Below are 17,378 nucleotides of genomic sequence, written 5' to 3'. Positions count from 1 at the left end.
TTAAGCATTTTCCGTTAATCAAAAACGCGGTTTGCTCCATTATATTGATGAAATGTGGTAACTGCGAAAGTTATGCATTTTTCTGCGGATACAGGGCATTGCAGAACTTGTACTTTCTCGAACTTTTTTGTCGTATTTTGGTTTCTTTCGCCGTTTTTCGTATAGTGATCTGCTTGCAAGGACGGTATAAAAATGTAACCTTTTATTCGGTGTGTTCACTTTAATTAGCCATTGTTTCGTTTGAAAACGTCATTTGACAAATTACGCTATTATTCTGACTGAATATTTAACCTTCCCGAACAATCAATGTCGGTGCAGATACAGGGCGTTACATGAATAATCCCTTTTCACGTCTTTTTTGTCTGACGGTATTCATTTTTTGTTTTATTGTCATAAGGACTGCGCCATGACCGAATCATAAATTCTTCAGTGCGCCGACAAAATAGTATTCCTCATTCCCATTACCTTATCAACCATTCCCTTCAAGTAAACCGTACGGCCTCCATTTTCCAAATAAAAGTACTACTACTACTCCCTTCGTTCTTTGAGGGTAGTGTACGAGAAAAAATTTTTATATCGGTAGGCTGTTTGAAGAATATATACTATTTTGTTTTTATTTTATCGCCAATTTAGTGAACTTATAAAGAATACTGTTATAAAGAATATAGATGTTATGCGAATGCAATTGTAAGCATTTATTGCAGATACATAGCAATACAGAGCTGGGGATTCGAAACAATTTTTATCTGTTTATTTTTGTTTACTTCGTGTAAGGGGGTGTTTTTTTTATTTTATTAGTAAATATTTATTGTTATTCTTTTTCTAGTATCGTCGTTATCTTCTTAGACAAAAAGTAATCTCATCACCTAGAGCGTACCACCTGGCTCGGTATGTTCACAACAGCGTCTCCCAAACAAACGAGGTCTTGCATTGTAAACCGCCTTGATACCCTTTTACTGGCAAAATCGAGGTATCGAAAGACTCGCAAACATTCGTGTCCACTTGGCCGAGCATTGAAAGCTTTGGGGTATCCAAAAAATGGGTTCAAAGTGCGGCAGAGTACGACATTCTTGTCTTCCCTATCCAAATTTCGAAGGGCCTCAAATCTAAAGGCAAAGGACATGCTGTTAAGTTCGGGCTCCGCATGTAATTAATGAAGGCCGCCGGTGGCCCATGTATTGGCGCCGCCTCCGCTGGTAGCTACGATCCTGTGTCCCTTTCATGTAGCCGCACAGACGCCTAGTTCGGAGCCGCCGAGAGCGTGTTTTGTGCCCGTCGTTTTGCGTGTCAAAAGACGGGGGCGATTAGCTTGAGTACCTCTGTCGCGTCGGAGGTGGCTGGGTCATTCGGCATGAGAAGCTGACGAGAAGCTGAATGACGGTGTGTCTCATAGTATCGAAAAGGCGCGCGGTGAAAGTTTTTGAGAATTTACAAAGCCGGCACCGAGAGCTCTTCGATGACGGGTCGTTCGCCTCGACGACGGTCGCCTTGGGCTGGCAGCGTCTCTTCCCGTGGGCTGTTCAGGCGGGCGGCGGCGCCCCTTTAGTCTGGGAAGGGATTAGCAATGACTACCTCTTCGTCCCGGCGCGCGTGCAGACAACGCGCCAAGGCGATGACGCGGAAAGAGGTTAGCCGTGCGAGCTTTGGAGCAGATGCCGCCCGCTGAACGTAACGGGGTGTCCACTTTGGGCCGCAGACGTCCTGTATTTGCCTGACGCACTATGAGTGTATAAGAGAGAGGGTTGGGTCACGTGACCGTAGGTGGGGACGTGTGTGATTGGCTGGTTCCTGTGGCCAATCAATGATTCGTATTATTGTTTTGAAAGGTTTTTCTCTCTTTCTTGTACGCCCCCTTTTTGGAGGCAGGGTTTTTGTTATCAAAACCGGAGTGTTGGGTTTTCTCGACGGTCGGTCGAGAGGGGATGTAGTTCAGTATAGATCTCGGCCGAACAGGCTGCTGCTGTCAGAGTGACAATGTAACCGTCACTCTGACCTGATGTAAACTTGGAGTCATGTAAATAGTGTAAATAAACCTAATATCCAGCAAGGAAGGCAGTCCTCATCCCTCACCCGCTCCAAGCATCGGTCGTCGGTCATCCGAGCGAGTCGAGATCGTCCTCTCGGCTAGCGCATCAAAAGAACATCACTATTTCGTATCCATCAGTTCGCCGAGAAGATGGAAAGCCGAAAATTAACTGGCGCAGTCGACAGGATGACCACGACCATCGGCGGTAGCTGGTGGGGCATTGCGGAGAGACTCCTTTAACACAAGGTTCGGCTCCGACCAACAACGAGCCCAACTCCAAGCATCGACCGGGTGGCACCTCAGCGGGAGGCCTCGTGAGTTCCGGCTCAGTGCGGCAGCAGCCGCGATTCAACGGCAACGGGGCGACACCTCAGCGGGAGACCTCGTGAGCTCTGGCCCAGGGCGGCGTAAGCCACGGTTCAACGGGGCGACACCTCAGCGGGAGGCCTCGTGGGCTCTGGCCCAGGGCGGCGTAAGCCGCGGTTCAACGGGGCGACACCTCAGCGGGAGACCTCGTGGGCTCTGGCCCAGGGTGGCGTAAGCCGCGGTTTAACGGGGTGACACCTCAGCGGGAGGCTTCGTGGGCCCTGGCTCAGGGTGGCGTAAGCCGCGGTTCAAAGGCGCTACACCTCAGCGGGAGACCTCGTGGGCTCCGGCTCAGGGCGGCGTAAGCCGCGGTTTAACGGCAACGGGGTGACACCTCAGCGGGAGGCCTCGTGAGCTCCGGCTCAGGGCGGCGAAAGTCGTGGTTTGACGAGGCGGCACCTCAGCGGGAGGCCTCGTGGGCTCCGGCTCAGGGCGGCGGAAGCCGGGGTTGAACGAGGCGACACCTCAGTGGGAGGCCCCGTGAGCTCTGGCTCAGGGAGCACGGCCCCATCCCAGCGGCGAGAGCGGCGCATCGGGTCCACGAGCTGCTGCACCAGCGACACTGCGACCCGACCGAACCCGGAGCGAGCACAGGTGGGCCCTGATTTGTTTTCTCCGGGTTCACCATGGCCACTATGCTAACGGAATGTCGCGGCACCGACCGGAAGGTTAGTGCCATTGTGCTCGAGATCGAGGAGTTGAGAGCTGAGTTAGCTCTCAAAAATGCTCAGCACGCTTTACAAAAAGCCAGGCTAGCGAGTAACCGGGACGCGGGTACCCTATCCGAATGGACGGCTGAGGAGCTCAGTGCTCAATTAGCCCAAGGAAGAGCGGAGATCGCTTACGAAAAAGCGAAGCTCCGCAGGATCGGTGAACTCGAAGAAGACGCCAATGTTTTCACGGTGTTTGTTCTCCCGTGGGCGCTTCGAGCGCCACGGGATAAGGAGAGTGGGAATGTAGTGGAGGTGGCCGAAGCCACCCCAGTTGTTGGGCAACACGTTAGCGTTCCCCCTGCTACAGATGAGATTGTGGAATCTCGTGAGACAGATGTCTTAGATGCAGCAATTCTGTCTGTTGCGGCGGGCAGTGTTGCCGTGGCCACGCAGGAAAATGTCGAGAGTAGCACCGCCCCATGCGCCGACATAGATTCCGCGGCCGACCGCGAGGAGCCCCTCTTGGATGAGCTAATGCAGAACTCGAGCGAGGCTGCAGAAAGCATGCTCATCTCAGAGGAGTCAGAGGAAGCGCCGGGGTCATGTAAGGGCAGCGGAACTGAGCGCCTAATCGTTGAGCTTCCGTGCGCAAAGCAGGAATGCGCAGGCGGCCTACGGCGTCTTGCGTGTAGGTCGACTCCGACGGGCCCGAGAACGCGGAAGGCGGCGGCAGGTGTGACGGTGCAGGTGCGACAACGTCGTACGCCTTATCGCCGCGTAGGGTGTTCCTTTTCTCCCGGGAGCACGGGACACGGCGAGCCACACCAGGATTTGTTTAGAATCAGCTGGTGGTGCATGAAACGGAATCAGCTTACGTGCGACGGTCGGTGTGTGCCGCCATAGAAAGGGGTGTTAGGACTGAATAGCGTGCAGTGCTAGACAGGAACGGTCGGTGTTGTTTGGCGCACACTTAGTTGTTTTTTTGTGTGTGTTTTTCTCTGGGTGTGTAGGGATCGCTCAGATGAGAATTATTGTTAGTTACCTGTACTGTTGTTCTACCCCTTGTTAGTTTTTTATGTGCTTGTGCATTTGTTAGTTGTGTTCAGCTGTCGTAAGGCGTGTGATTTACGAGTAGCGCAGCTTGGCGGTTTTAACTGTCTCCTTGAGAAGTAGAACCGAGCCGCTGTTACAGCGCGGTAGGGAGTTTACCTCTGGGTACAAAGGCGAGTGTCTCTCATTATTTGCGCTCGTTGGCATGTGGTCATGGAGGGCCATGGAATGTGCAACTGCGGCCCCTTGCGGCCCTTGTGTGCGAACTAGTGTCTGAAGTACTGAAAAATGAACTTTCAGTACATCGCATGTGGACAGCAAGTGAACTGCAACCGGGACGAACAATCTGTGTCGCATTCTGAAAGAACAGGCGTCCGCGAGTGCATGAAGAGACGCTGAACTTCCTTAGACCTTTTTTTTTATTTGTACAGGACTAGCCTCATTTTGTGCGTTTGGGTTTGTTCGGGTGTCTGTTCCTTTCCTTGGAGAGAAAGAATGCTCCTGCATGCACGTAACGTTTAAGAGTGGATGGTGTCATTCATTCAGTTGTCAGGTCAAACATTTAAACCCTTGGTGGGGTTGGTTGCCTTTAATGGTAGAGGGTGCCACGAGTTTGTTCTCACGGGCCCTGTAGTTGAGTTCTTTCGTTTATTGTTTGATGTTGCACAAGCCATGGCTAGGCCAAGACACTGAGTATGCCGTGTTGTATCCGTTTTTGGTGCAGTTGGCCGGCGCGTTGTGCTGGTTGGGTTTGTTGGAAAATGTGATCTGGTTGAGAAGACGAAGACATCGAAGCCACCTTACAGGCAGCGAGGCTCGTGGCACCATCTTCTTCCTCTACCGAATTACCCCTCGAAGGTCGCATTAAACCACTGTCCTCTAACATACGTCTGCTTCCTGGTATTCAACAATTTGGTGCCGTGACCAGGATGGAAGGATTACACCGTTGAAGACCCGAACCGATGAAGCAGACCCATCGAAGAGGACGCACTGGCCAAGAACGACGCATTGCCCCAGCACCTGCCAGCGCGGCATCTCCGCGTACTGGGTACCATCATGGACCGTCTCAAAAGGAAGCGTGGTGCTTTGCGTGCCTCAGCTGCACGTATCATCAACGAAATGAAGGCCACAATGGAGACTACCCCGCTACCGACGGGTGAGCTGGCGGAACAGCTAAATATGCTGAAGTTGAAACAGACTCCTTTAAACGATATCGACAATGAAATAGAGGGCCACGTCCACGATGAGGAATTAGACGATGAGTTGGAAGCCGTAGAACAGTACCGTGACTCTATCACACGCATGATTTTTCGCGCTGAAAAGAATCTTGCAAACGCGTGCCCTTTAACGGCGAGTAGTGCAATACAGGCTCAAACCTCACACCAAGAACGAGTTCAGGTTAGACTGCCCAAGCTTGAAATCCACCCTTTTCATGGAGAATTTATTCAGTGGCCTGCATTTTGGGACCAGTTTGAATCGACGATACATAAGAACTCATCACTAGCCAACGTTGACAAACTAAAGTACCTGCGCAGTTATTTGAAAGGGAAAGCAGAAGGCGTAATCAATGGATTACCAATAACCAACGAGAGCTACCTCATGGCCATCGAACTGCTACAGCAGCTTTTTGGAAACGAAACCCTTTTAATCAACGAACATTACAGAAAATTGCTAAACCTTCCTAAAGTGACCTCCTGCGACGACTTGAACGGCCTCCAGACAGTCCATGAACGTATACAGACTAACGTCAGATGGCTTGAGAATTGTGGTGTACACATTCAGTCCTATGGGGTAATGTTGAAGACAGCGGTATTGCAGAAGATGCCCTTTGAACTCGTCCTCAAATTCAACGAGCTAACGTTAAAGGAAACGTCAACACGAGGACCCCGTGTGGAACGGCCTGACGAAGTCTCAGAGCTACTTGACCTATTGAACCTTCAAATAGCAAGTCGGGAGATGGCTTCAATGATGACGGGATCAGACACATCTGCCAAAATAGAACCAAACAGGAACGAAGTCAAGGACAGCATTCAAGGTTCTTCTTCCACGCTAACGATCAAGATATCCCGCCATAGATGTCTTTTTTGTGAATCTGACGAACACCGCACTGATGACTACCCGGCTGAGCTTCCGTTAGAAGAAAAGAAAGCCAAATTGCGAAAACGGGATGTTGCTTTCGCTGCGCCGGCACTACCACCGCGCCAAGGAGTGCAAGAATGCAAGAAAGCTTTCTTGTCGGCATTGAAATGGACGTCATGTTACTTCCTTGTGCAATCCAACCTGGAAATGCCCATCAGAAACACTGACGACTGTGTCCAGCTCTACAGACGAACCAGAGACATCCCAGAAAACGGTTATTTGGTGGACACTGCAAGAAGACGCGAAATTTATGTCACCAGACATCGAATTAGGAACAGCGACAAACTTGCACGTGGCAAATGAAGAGCGAGTTTTCATGCCGAAACCATTTCGGGAGCTCGACCACCTAAGACTCCGAGATAAGCGAAAACATTCCGAAGGAGATTATGAGGAATTGACAGCCTTCACTGCAATCACGTTTAAAAGCAGTGATCGTAACCTTGTTGAATTGCATAGGAGACCAACTCGTCATATGGCCGGGCATGACGAAAACACCGACGACATAAGCCATTTCGAACATGGCGAACATATCGACGACAAAGGTGCAACGTTTCGACGCCTAACTCCACGAGGAAGGAATGCTGAGGACAACAGGGCTTCTTTAGCTAAGGAACTTCACCGGAAGGAGCGTGCTTGCCGAATTGAAAAGGGATTTTTTGCCCGTTACCCAACTGCTTCCCTCGTTAGTTTATGCTAAGCTTTAGCGCTTGAATCTTCGTCAACAGAAACCTTTTGTGCGCGATGGAATCATCGAGGGCATGGATTGAGCAGTCGATGGAACAGATTGCGTACGCGTGAACACCTGCACAAGTGGCCCGCCACCCATATGACTCCAAAAAATGTTTCAGTTCCTCTCGACCTTGAAGACACCGCGCTTGTTGAACAGAAACACGCACATCGACAAGCATCGACGAGTGACTCAGGACGAGATGGAAAAGTTCGCGTACGTGAAGTTCGCATGCCTGCCGGAACCATTTCTAGTCGACCGATTCAGCTATGAAACTCCTACTTATCCGCAAAGAGCTCATTCCAGATCCAAGCGATTATTCAACCAGATCCATAATATTTGGCCGGCTGGAGCCTGTTGGAAAATGTGATCTGGTTGAGAAGACGAAGACATCGAAGCCACCTCACAGGCAGCGAGGCTCGTGGCACCATCTTCTTTCTCTACCGAATTACCCCTCGAAGGTCGCATTAAACCTCTGTCCTCTAACATAGTCTGCTTCCTGGTATTCAACAGGGTTGGTGTGTACCGGGTTAATTTTGCATTGTTGTATTGTATTGTTCTTTGTATTGTACTCGCGCAAAGGCTTGAGCGTTTTTTTTAGTTCTGGCTCTGTAGCTAGTTCTGGCTCTGTAGCTACAGGATCGTAGCTACCAGCCTCCGCTGGTAGCTACGATCCTGTGTCCCTTTCATGTAGCCGCACTGACGCCTAGTTCGGAGCCGCCGAGAGCGTGTTTTGTGCCCGTCCTTTTGTGTGTCAAAAGAAGGGGCGAATAACTTGCGTACCTCTGTCGCGTCGAAGGTGGCTGGGTCATTCGGCATGACAAGCTGACGAGAAGATGAATGACGGTGTGTCTCATAGTATCGAAAAGGCGCGCGGTGTAAGTTTTTGAGAATTTACAAAGCCGGCGCCGGGAGCTCTTCGATGACGGATCGTTCGCCTCGACGACAGTCGCCTTGGGCTGGCAGCGTCTCTTCCCGTGGGCTGTTCAGGCGGGCGGCGGCGCCCCTTTAGTCTGGGAAGGGATTAGCAATGAGTACCTCTTTGTCCCGGCTCGCGTGCAGACAACGCGCCAAGGCGAGGACGCGGGAAGAGGTTAGCCACGCGAGCTTTGGAGCAGATGCCGCCCGCTGAACGTAATGGGGTGTCCACTTTGGGCCGCAGACGTCCTGTATTTGCTTGTCGGGTGTAATAGCGTGCGTGGGAAACGCACTATGAGTGTATAAGAGAGAGGGTTGGGTCACGTGACCGCAGGTGGGGACATGTGTGTGATTGGCTGGTTCTTGTGGCCAATCAATGATTTGTTTTAATTGTTTTGAAAGGTTTTTCTCTCTTTCTTGTACGCCCCCTTTTTGGAGGCGGGGTTTTTGTTATCAAAACCGGAGTGTTGGGTTTTCTCGAGGGTCGGTCGAGAGGGGATCTAGTTCAGTAAAGATCTCGGCCGAACAGCCTGCTGCTGTCAGAGTGACAATGTAAGCGTCACTCTGACCTGATGTAAACTTGGAGTCAATAAATAGTGTAAAAAAACCTAATATCCAGCAAGGAAGGCAGTCCTCATCCCCCACCCGCTCCAAGCATCGGTCGTCGGTCATCGGAGCGAGTCGAGATCGTCCTCTCGGCTCGCGCATCAAAAGAACATCACTATTTCGTATCCACCAGTTCGCCAAGAAGATGAAGAGGCGAAAATTAACTCATGCCCTCAGACAACGAGGTAATGATGTATTGTCTCTGGCTGAAGAAATATTTTGAGACTTTTTCAATCGCCGAGATAAAGAAGAATATATAGCAATAACAAAGATACAGGGATATAAGTAAATAGGGTAGCCATTTTGATGTGTTCTGTTATATTAGTGATGTATCATCAGGTCATGTGCCAGAAGAAGCTGTGGAAGGAGTAACATGACATCGCCGCCTAGATAGAGGGATACGTAAAAAATCATGCAACTTCAAACTAACCAGTAAGTAGTTTCCTAAATACATTTGCGTCTGACAACGTATATAACAGCCGAAATGGTTAATTTTCTCAGTATCTCTATGAAAAACGTAACTGCGTTGAGACAAACACATAAATGAAAAAATGATTTGTCAAATCCATGCTGTAGCTAAGCAGAAGATTCGAACAGAAAAATTCCAAAGTACAAGACAAAGATAAGCGACAGACCCAAAAACGCGAAAAAGGCAAATAAAAACGAATCCCACAAATGGAGTTGTGGGTATCCTATCCGGTGAGCAGACAATAGGACCACCCAGTAAAAAATTGATGAGGAGCCGTCATATAGAAGATAACAGGTCTATGGCTAGGCACGGAAATTATTTACTGCCGAACAGCCAATGACTTGAAGGAAAGGCGAAGGGAAGAATGCTACCGGGCGTGCGCGGACAGAAAGGTTCAGCGTTCCAGGAGCTGCGGCCGTAACATACCAGACCTTTACAGACTGTGCAAACGTCTGGTATGTTGGCGATGTTTTGCACGGACAACAAACCAGTTAGAGACTTTCAAGGGCTCTAGCAAAATAAATACCGACATAAAACTGCATGCTGTAGCGGGAACTCAAATGCTGGAAAAATGAAATAAAGGTCTGAAAACGGCACAGTGTTTTTATGACTGGTAAGTAATCGTCGCCTAGCTTGCGTGTGTAGCCGTCTGTGCTGTAACTAGGAACTCGAATGTTTTCTTTTTCGTTGTTGTTTGTACACGTATTTCAATTACACCCATGTAACTAGGCTGTTGTATGGCATCCCCCAGTCGAAAAACACAACAGAAAAATACGACAGAATGATCCTGTGAAGGAATGGGACATTCTGTAGTCTGTAGTAAATCCTGTCCTGTAGACTGTAGTAAATCCTGTCCTGTAGTTTGTCGTAAATCCTGTCATGTAGTCTGTAGTAAATCCTGTCCTGTAGTCTGTAGTAAATCCTGTTCTGTAGTCTGTAGTAAATCCTGTCATGTCTGTTTTCGTAGTAAATCCTGTCATGTCTCGAATTTCAACTTGTTTTGCATAAGAAATTTACTTCCCATGATGTTTTTTCTATTAAGTACCTGAAGTATGCAGGATTTGCATAACAATTTCAATAAAAATACGACCAACAAACATAAGCATTTGGGGAAATTCTTGCCTTTCTGGAACAAGCTTAAAATTGTTTTCAGTGAATAACTGATTTCAGAAAGCTGTACCAGAAGGCAATGTAAGCAATGCAACAAGTGGTACATTCATGCATGCAATACAAAAGTTTGATGTTACGCAGATTCCACATGCCTGATGCATGTGCAGTCGCGGAAACTCGTACACACGCACACTGCACACGCGGAAACTCATGGATCCGGCAGCCGCAGAACGTAACGCTGGAACACGCCGGAGACAACGCGGTCTCCAGCGAATAGCGTGGCCGAGGCTCGCGCTAGGCCTTTTTTCTTTAATAGCCGTGTAATTACAAACCCGCGTAGCTGTTAGAAGAAATACAGAAGTCTTTCCTTCAGGGACACCTAAGTAGAGCTGCAAAATTTAGCCAGACTCATTTGGGAACTTTTCAGCTGATTTGGCCGTGCTTCTGAAGCAGGGCCAAATCGCGTCCCATCATCGCGTTCCGTCAATGACGCTCAATCTGTTCATGAAAGCAAAGTTATTCTCCCGGATAGAAAAAAAACTATTAAACGAGCATGGACAATAACCCTTCGAAAATTTGTTCCTTATACTAGTTAGGACCATTAAAACACAAGCAAACAAATATTTCTTGAACCTGATTTATTTAAACAGCAAAGCGTGACAGAACGTGAGAGAATTAAAATGGAAAGTCAATATATAGCTGGAATGCTTGCCTTGGTGAACCTTGATCCGTTGACAATGCATTAGCACAGCAAAACGTGGAGGGGTATCCTGGGGCGAAAAGCCAACGCCTCTGTGGTGCTGCACTATCTCGAAGAGTATGCACGCCCGATACCTGCCGAAGTCACGCAGGGGTCATTGCAAGTTCAGTCGATTGTCGAAGCACATCGCACGTATTCGAGATCACACTGCCTGCGAAATTCGTCGTATTCACTCGCATCAATGTGCCCATAATCCCAAGCACCACGGTTAGTCGTGGCTAGAGGAGTCCTCACTTCGAGATGCTTGAAATCCAGACCACTGATCTTGCTTTTACCACAGCTTCCGAAGCTTCAAATGTTGCTGCTGATACTTCACGGAGACATAAGATGCACGTTTTTACAATACGTTACGCGTAACTTCAGCTAAGCAAAGCGCCGATGTTAAATGTGAACGAGCCACTCGACCACGCTGCCACCGCCAAATTTTGACCGAAAGACGAAAAGCAGGAGGGAACAAAGCAGGAAGGAACAAAGGAAGGGTAAGGAGGGAACCGGCCGATCACGAGAAGTTGTTTCGCGACCCCTCCTGACCCCTCTCGATTCTTCGTATTGTGGTCTCCCCGTCCCGCGAGTGCTGTCGGGCCGCGACATGCCTTCAGTGGTGACGATGCTTTCCCGAACTTCTTCCGAAGGGCCGGGATAGAGGGTAGGCGCACGTTTTCTTTCTTTCTACATTTATTTTTTTAACACATCTCGGTAATGCAACGAGTTCACTGGCGCCGTTTCTTCTTTTTTTTCACACAGGTAGCGGCAACTGGTTCGCTGTTTTTTAAAATCTTATTTTAACTATTTAGGCTTGATTGGACACATGTTTCGCGTTAAAATAAACAAATTGCGGGCTAAAAAAATAAAACAACAGCACGCAGATTGAAACAATGGGGCTCTCAAAGACACCCAAACATACGTGTCAGAATGATCACTGCAATTATTACACCACGTCTTCAAAAAGCATGTCTTGCTTGTCCTTTATGCGTCCGCTTTGCCGACGGGCTACCCTTATTGCCTCATTCATTTATCAAAGATTGTCCACAGTACAATATATGCAATTGCAATTCCCTCAAAGAATTAAAGGAATTTGCGAAGTTCTTTATGTATCCATTTCGTTGGTTATGGGGCTACGCTTAGATGTTGCAACATTACAGTGATTTGTGCTAAGTTGCGTTGTTAATTGCAAATTTGTAGCGAAGGTTTTTTCAAACACGGCCGGAATGCTAATGGCAGTAATGCAACAAACGTTCATTACAACAGACGCTTGCGATGCAATTCAACGAGATGACCGTCACCCACACGCACCATTGTTTTCGTGCAGCGCACGCTAAAAAAGTGGGAATTCGCGGCACCGCACAGGCCGAAAACACCAAGTTTCGAAGTATCTGCGTCGATCGCGGCGCTGGAATACAACCAGTCCACCCCTTATGCGGCGGTCGGATTTCCCGTGTCCAGCCAAGCAGCGGTACCACACTAACTATCCTGTTCGTGCTATCCCGTTTGCCCTGTCTGAAGCCCTGTCCTCAAAGGCAATGGCCCCGTGTTATTCGATGCTCTCCAGCAACCACCCCGCGTTGCTCTCGTTCAGCGCGGCGTTTTCCAATGTTTTCTGTTGTCTCCAGCGTATTACATCGCTCTCTCGATGGAAAATGCGGTCCCCGCGTTGATGTTGTCCAGCTCTGCGTTTTCCAGTGTATTCCGTTCTTTCCGGCGTATTCCATCGCTCTCCTAATGCTGGAAAACGCGGGGTTTGCCGACAGGGTAAGCAAGAGATTTTGTAGCAATACTGAACAGTCTGTCGTGTGACACTTTTGCAATGAATCTAAAATTCTCTTTCAGACTGTAAAAATCTGCAGGGACTCCAAAAATCTACGGGGACTACAGATAATAATAGTAATTACGGAATCCAGTCGTAGTGGCTGAAGGACAGTCTGTGGTGCAACAGAAATTTGTGTAGTGCCTACAGGGTGTTGCACAACAGAAGTTTCTGTAGTACAACAGAAATGTCGCATGCGACAGACATTTTGTAGTTCTACTACAAAGGTTTTTGTAGTGGGGCTACACAATGTCTGTCGCATGATAGATATGTATGTTGTACTACATAAATTTCTGTCGTACGACAGACATTCTGTCGTCCTACTACAGAGATTCCTGTCTCACAACAGACCATCCTGCATTCCCAACAGAAATTCCTGTTGTGCGACAGAAATGCCTGTCGTACGACAGATTTTCTGTAGTCGTGCTACAGAAATTCCTGTCGCACGACTGACCATCCTATAGTGCCAACAGAAATCCCTGTCGTGCGACAGAAATGCCGGTCGTACGACAGATTTTCTGTAGTTGTACTACAGAAATTTCTGTCGCACGACAGACCATCCTGTAGTCCCAACAGAAATCCCTGTCGTGCGACAGAAATCCCTGTCGTGCGACAGACATTTCTGTTGTGCGACAGAAATTCCTGTTGTGTTTTTCGACTGTAACAAAAATGTTATTTTGCTGAAACACTTGAGTGCGTTTCAGACTATTTAAGTAGTCCTATTGGATTGTAAAAATTTGTAGAATTCTCTAATATGTATAGACCATTATGCAGGCTGTTTGTTATTGTACTCACCGCTCCTATGACAAACGGGGCAGCCACGTCAAGCGGTCACGCAGCTTTTTGCGACCGCTCCTTCCTTTTACAAAAGGAAAATAGACGGTATTATTACTGCACAAAGTTCTTGCTGCCTGCGTCAAGAACGCTGTGATACCAAATCAGCACGGCTTTTTGTCTGGTCGATCGACGGTCACAAATCTTGCAAGCTTTATGACACAGGCTTCGGTTGCAGTTTGTGAAAACGGCCAGTTGGACGTTATTTATTTTGACCTCAGTAAGGCGTTTGATGTGGTGAACCATCAGTTATTAATTAACAAGCTTGCTAAGTCCGGTGTAGACGCAAGCCTTGTTGCCTTGTTGTCCAACTATCTCCTTGACCAGTCCTTCGAAGTTCGCTTAAACTTAAGGATAGCGCCCACAAAAAGGCCAAGCGTTCTGGGCTTGACAAGTGGGAAGCGGAGTTTAGTCGGTATCGCTCACTTTGTAAAATCATCTACCGGCGTGACCACCAGCTCTATATAGAATCGTTAGAGGCTGCTGCGTCTCAGAAGCCGGCTGAATTCGGGAGGTATGTACGCAACCGTTCTAAGGCGTCTAAAGAACACGTTACCCTGCTTAATTCCGCTGGTGAAGAGGTTGAGGATGTTGCCACCAGTTTTGCTCAGTACTTTCATTCTGTCTTTCAACTGCCAGATGGCAACGACGAACGCCTATCGTTTAATAACTCTAATTTTAACACACTTAGGTTCGATGAAAAAATTGTCAATGATAGCCTTCAACGGATGAAACCATCATTTTCCTGTGGTGCAGATGGAATTCCAGCAGCCCTCATGAAGGCTTACGGCAACATTTTTGTGCCTGTCTTAACTTCCATTTATAATAACTGCTTACTTTTAGGTAAATGTCCTTGTGCATGGAAGATCGCTCGAATTTTTCCAATTTTTAAGTCTGGTGATAAGTCAGCCGTTTCTAACTATCGCCCGATCTCACTCCTTTGTGTCGCCTCAAAACTCTTTGAGTCAGCTCTGCACAAAGTTCTTGCTGCCTGCGTCAAGAACGTTGTGATACCAAATCAGCACGGCTTTTTCTCGGGTCGATCGACGGTCACAAATCTTGCAAGCTTTATGACACAGGCTTCGGCTGCAGTTTGTGAAAACGGCCAGTTGGACGTTATTTATTTTGACCTCAGTAAGGCGTTTGATGTGGTGAACCATCAGTTATTAATTAACAAGCTTGCTAAGTCCGGTGTAGACGCAAGCCTTGTTGCCTTGTTGTCCAACTATCTCCTTGACCGGTCCTTTTATGTAGATGTTAACTACAAAAAGTCTAGTGTTTACCCTGCAACAAGTGGTGTACCCCAGGGTTCCGTGCTGGGTCCATTATTGTTTTCTGTCTTTATCAATGATGTTTCAACAGTGTTAACAAACTCTTCTTTTCTTCTCTATGCTGATGATGTCAAACTATTTAGGCACATTAGCGGTGTTCAGGACTGCTGTGCCTTGCAGAGGGATGTGTCGGAATTATCGGTCTGGTGCAGGAAAAACTGCCTAATTTTAAACCCCACTAAAACAAAGGTTGTCACCTACAGCCAGAAAACCCACCGTCTGCTGTTTTCCTACAGTATTGAGGGAGCTCCTCTGCAAAGGGTTGATGAGATTAGGGACCTAGGGGTGCTTTTCGACAGTACCCTCTCTTTTTCTCCTCATATTAGGCTCATCACCCGGCGAGCACTCCGAAGCCTTGGAAATGTGTGTCGGATTACAAAGGAATTCTCTTCTCCAGATCCATTTCTAATGCTATACAATGCAATATGTATACCACAGTTAGAATATGCTTCTGTTGCCTGGAACGGCATCTCCAAATCTAGTAGTGAATTAATAGAACGTGTGCAGAAGAAGTTTTTATCCATATTTAAGCACCGTCATCACAATCAGAGTCTTCATCCTGATTCTGACTTACCCATAGTCCCTTCCATCCCTTCCTTGAACTGCAGACGTATGCGTGCAGACCTTACATTTCTTCACAAAATTGTTCATGGCGACCTTTCTTGCGCAGACCTGCTTAACTGTTTAGATTTTAGTGTACCACAAAAGCCCACCAGGTCGCATCGCCCGTTCTTGACCGCTGCGCGCAACTCCAATCATTCTCCTGTGCGCAGAATACAGAATCGTTACAACCACTTCTTTGAACGCCTTGACATCTTTCAGAAATCCTTTACAATTTACCGTACAGCGCTGTTGAATACAGTATGTTAAACACCTATGATATGTCTGTCGCCCTTTTTTTTCTGGAATTTGGTTTCTCTGCGGTTGTGTCTATCCAACTGATAGTTGCCTATTTTTGAAACTGTTTACTGTCATTTGTTCATATTATCATTTGTCTCTACACTCTGTTGTTTTTGTTGTATTACTGTCAAACTTTGTTGCTCTGCCTGTCGTGTGGCCTTTACGACAGGCAGAGCAACATAGGCATCTTCTTTTATTATTTTTCACCTGTACCCAGGCTCCGCCTGTGCTGTATTTGTCATTTTCACTACGTCAATTTGTGTGTCTTGTCGCTTGTTTGTTTCTTGCTATATGTTTCTTGTATTTTGTTTTTATGAAACTACCCGTGCGCGAGCACTCAGGCCTCTGGCTGTTCCTGGGCACGTAAATAAACATGATTGATTGATTGATTGATTATTATCATTATTATCAAGGCTCCGTGTTGGGGCCTCTCTTGTTCTCCATTTTTGTTAATGATGTGTCATCCGCAATTAAGATGTCTTCTTTCCTTCTTTACGCTGACGACATTAAAATATACAGACGGATTGTGTCCATTAATGACTGCATTGCCCTGGAGCAAGATATATCCTCATTTTCCAAGTGGTGCTCAGACAATAGATTAAATCTTAACTCTACAAAAACAAAGGTCATGTCTTATAGCAGGAAAACGAACCGCACTTTATTTTGCTACAGTATTAACGGCGGTTACTTGTCTAGAGTTGAAGAGATCAGAGACCTCGGCGTGCTTTTCGACAGTGCCTTAACTTTCTCACCTCATGTCACTCAACTTACTAGGCGGGCGCTACGCTCTCTTGGGGCTGTATGCAGGTTTTCTCGAGAATTCCGGTTTCCTTCTTCATTCCTAAAACTATTCAGAACGCTTTGTATTCCGCAACTAGAATATGCTTCTGTCGTTTGGAATGGAACCTGTAGTTCCAACTGTCAACGTATAGAGCGTGTACAAACCAAATTTTCATCAATATTTAGGCATCGTTTTCCTTCGGAGCCTATCCCTATAACTGTTTCTCTAAGTTCCCGGCGGACCCACTCAGACCTTCTTTTCATGTACAAATTGCTTCATGGTATTATTTTATGCCCGGAACTACTTGAATCAATCAGTTTTCGCGTTCCACAAAAAGCTACAAGGCTCGCCCACCCTTTTAAAGCAGCTGGAGCTCTCAGCACACGTTCTCCTCTTCAAAGGATGCAGCATCTGCATAATGTTCACTCCGAGAAGCTCGATATCTTCCAGCGTCCTCTTCGGGAGTTTTTGGCCGGGTTGTCAGCTCTGACACACTAGGTTCATCTTGGCAGTGCTCTTTTTCTTCACTTATCGTCCTCACGTGTGCATTGACTTCACCGAGCTTGTTCTTGTTCCTGGTTATTCATGTATTGTGCTGATACTGCGACTGTAATTATCGTAGAATTTTTCTTTTTCTGCCGTTTTTATCATTAAAAGTTGCCATATTCACTTCATGCGTCCATTTGAAACTGAAAATGTACGCTTCCAGAATCTTGTAAAAACTTTCTTCTTTTCACTCATCCTTCCGTATAGTTACGCTTATTGTAAGATGTCTTCTTGCAATTGACCAGACATTACAGTTTCTATTGATTGTGTAATGTTGCCTAAAATTACACTATGGCATTTTTACTCTTCTGTGAAAGTTGTAGTTTCTTCTTATTTTTTGCTCACTCACTGTTCTTTT

This window comes from Haemaphysalis longicornis, unplaced genomic scaffold (genome assembly GCF_048455015.1).
Source record: "Haemaphysalis longicornis isolate Haplotype H1 unplaced genomic scaffold, Haemaphysalis longicornis Haplotype H1 scaffold_3, whole genome shotgun sequence".
NCBI classification, from domain to species: Eukaryota; Metazoa; Arthropoda; class Arachnida; order Ixodida; family Ixodidae; genus Haemaphysalis; species Haemaphysalis longicornis.
Note: the sequence above shows the minus strand (reverse complement) of the source record.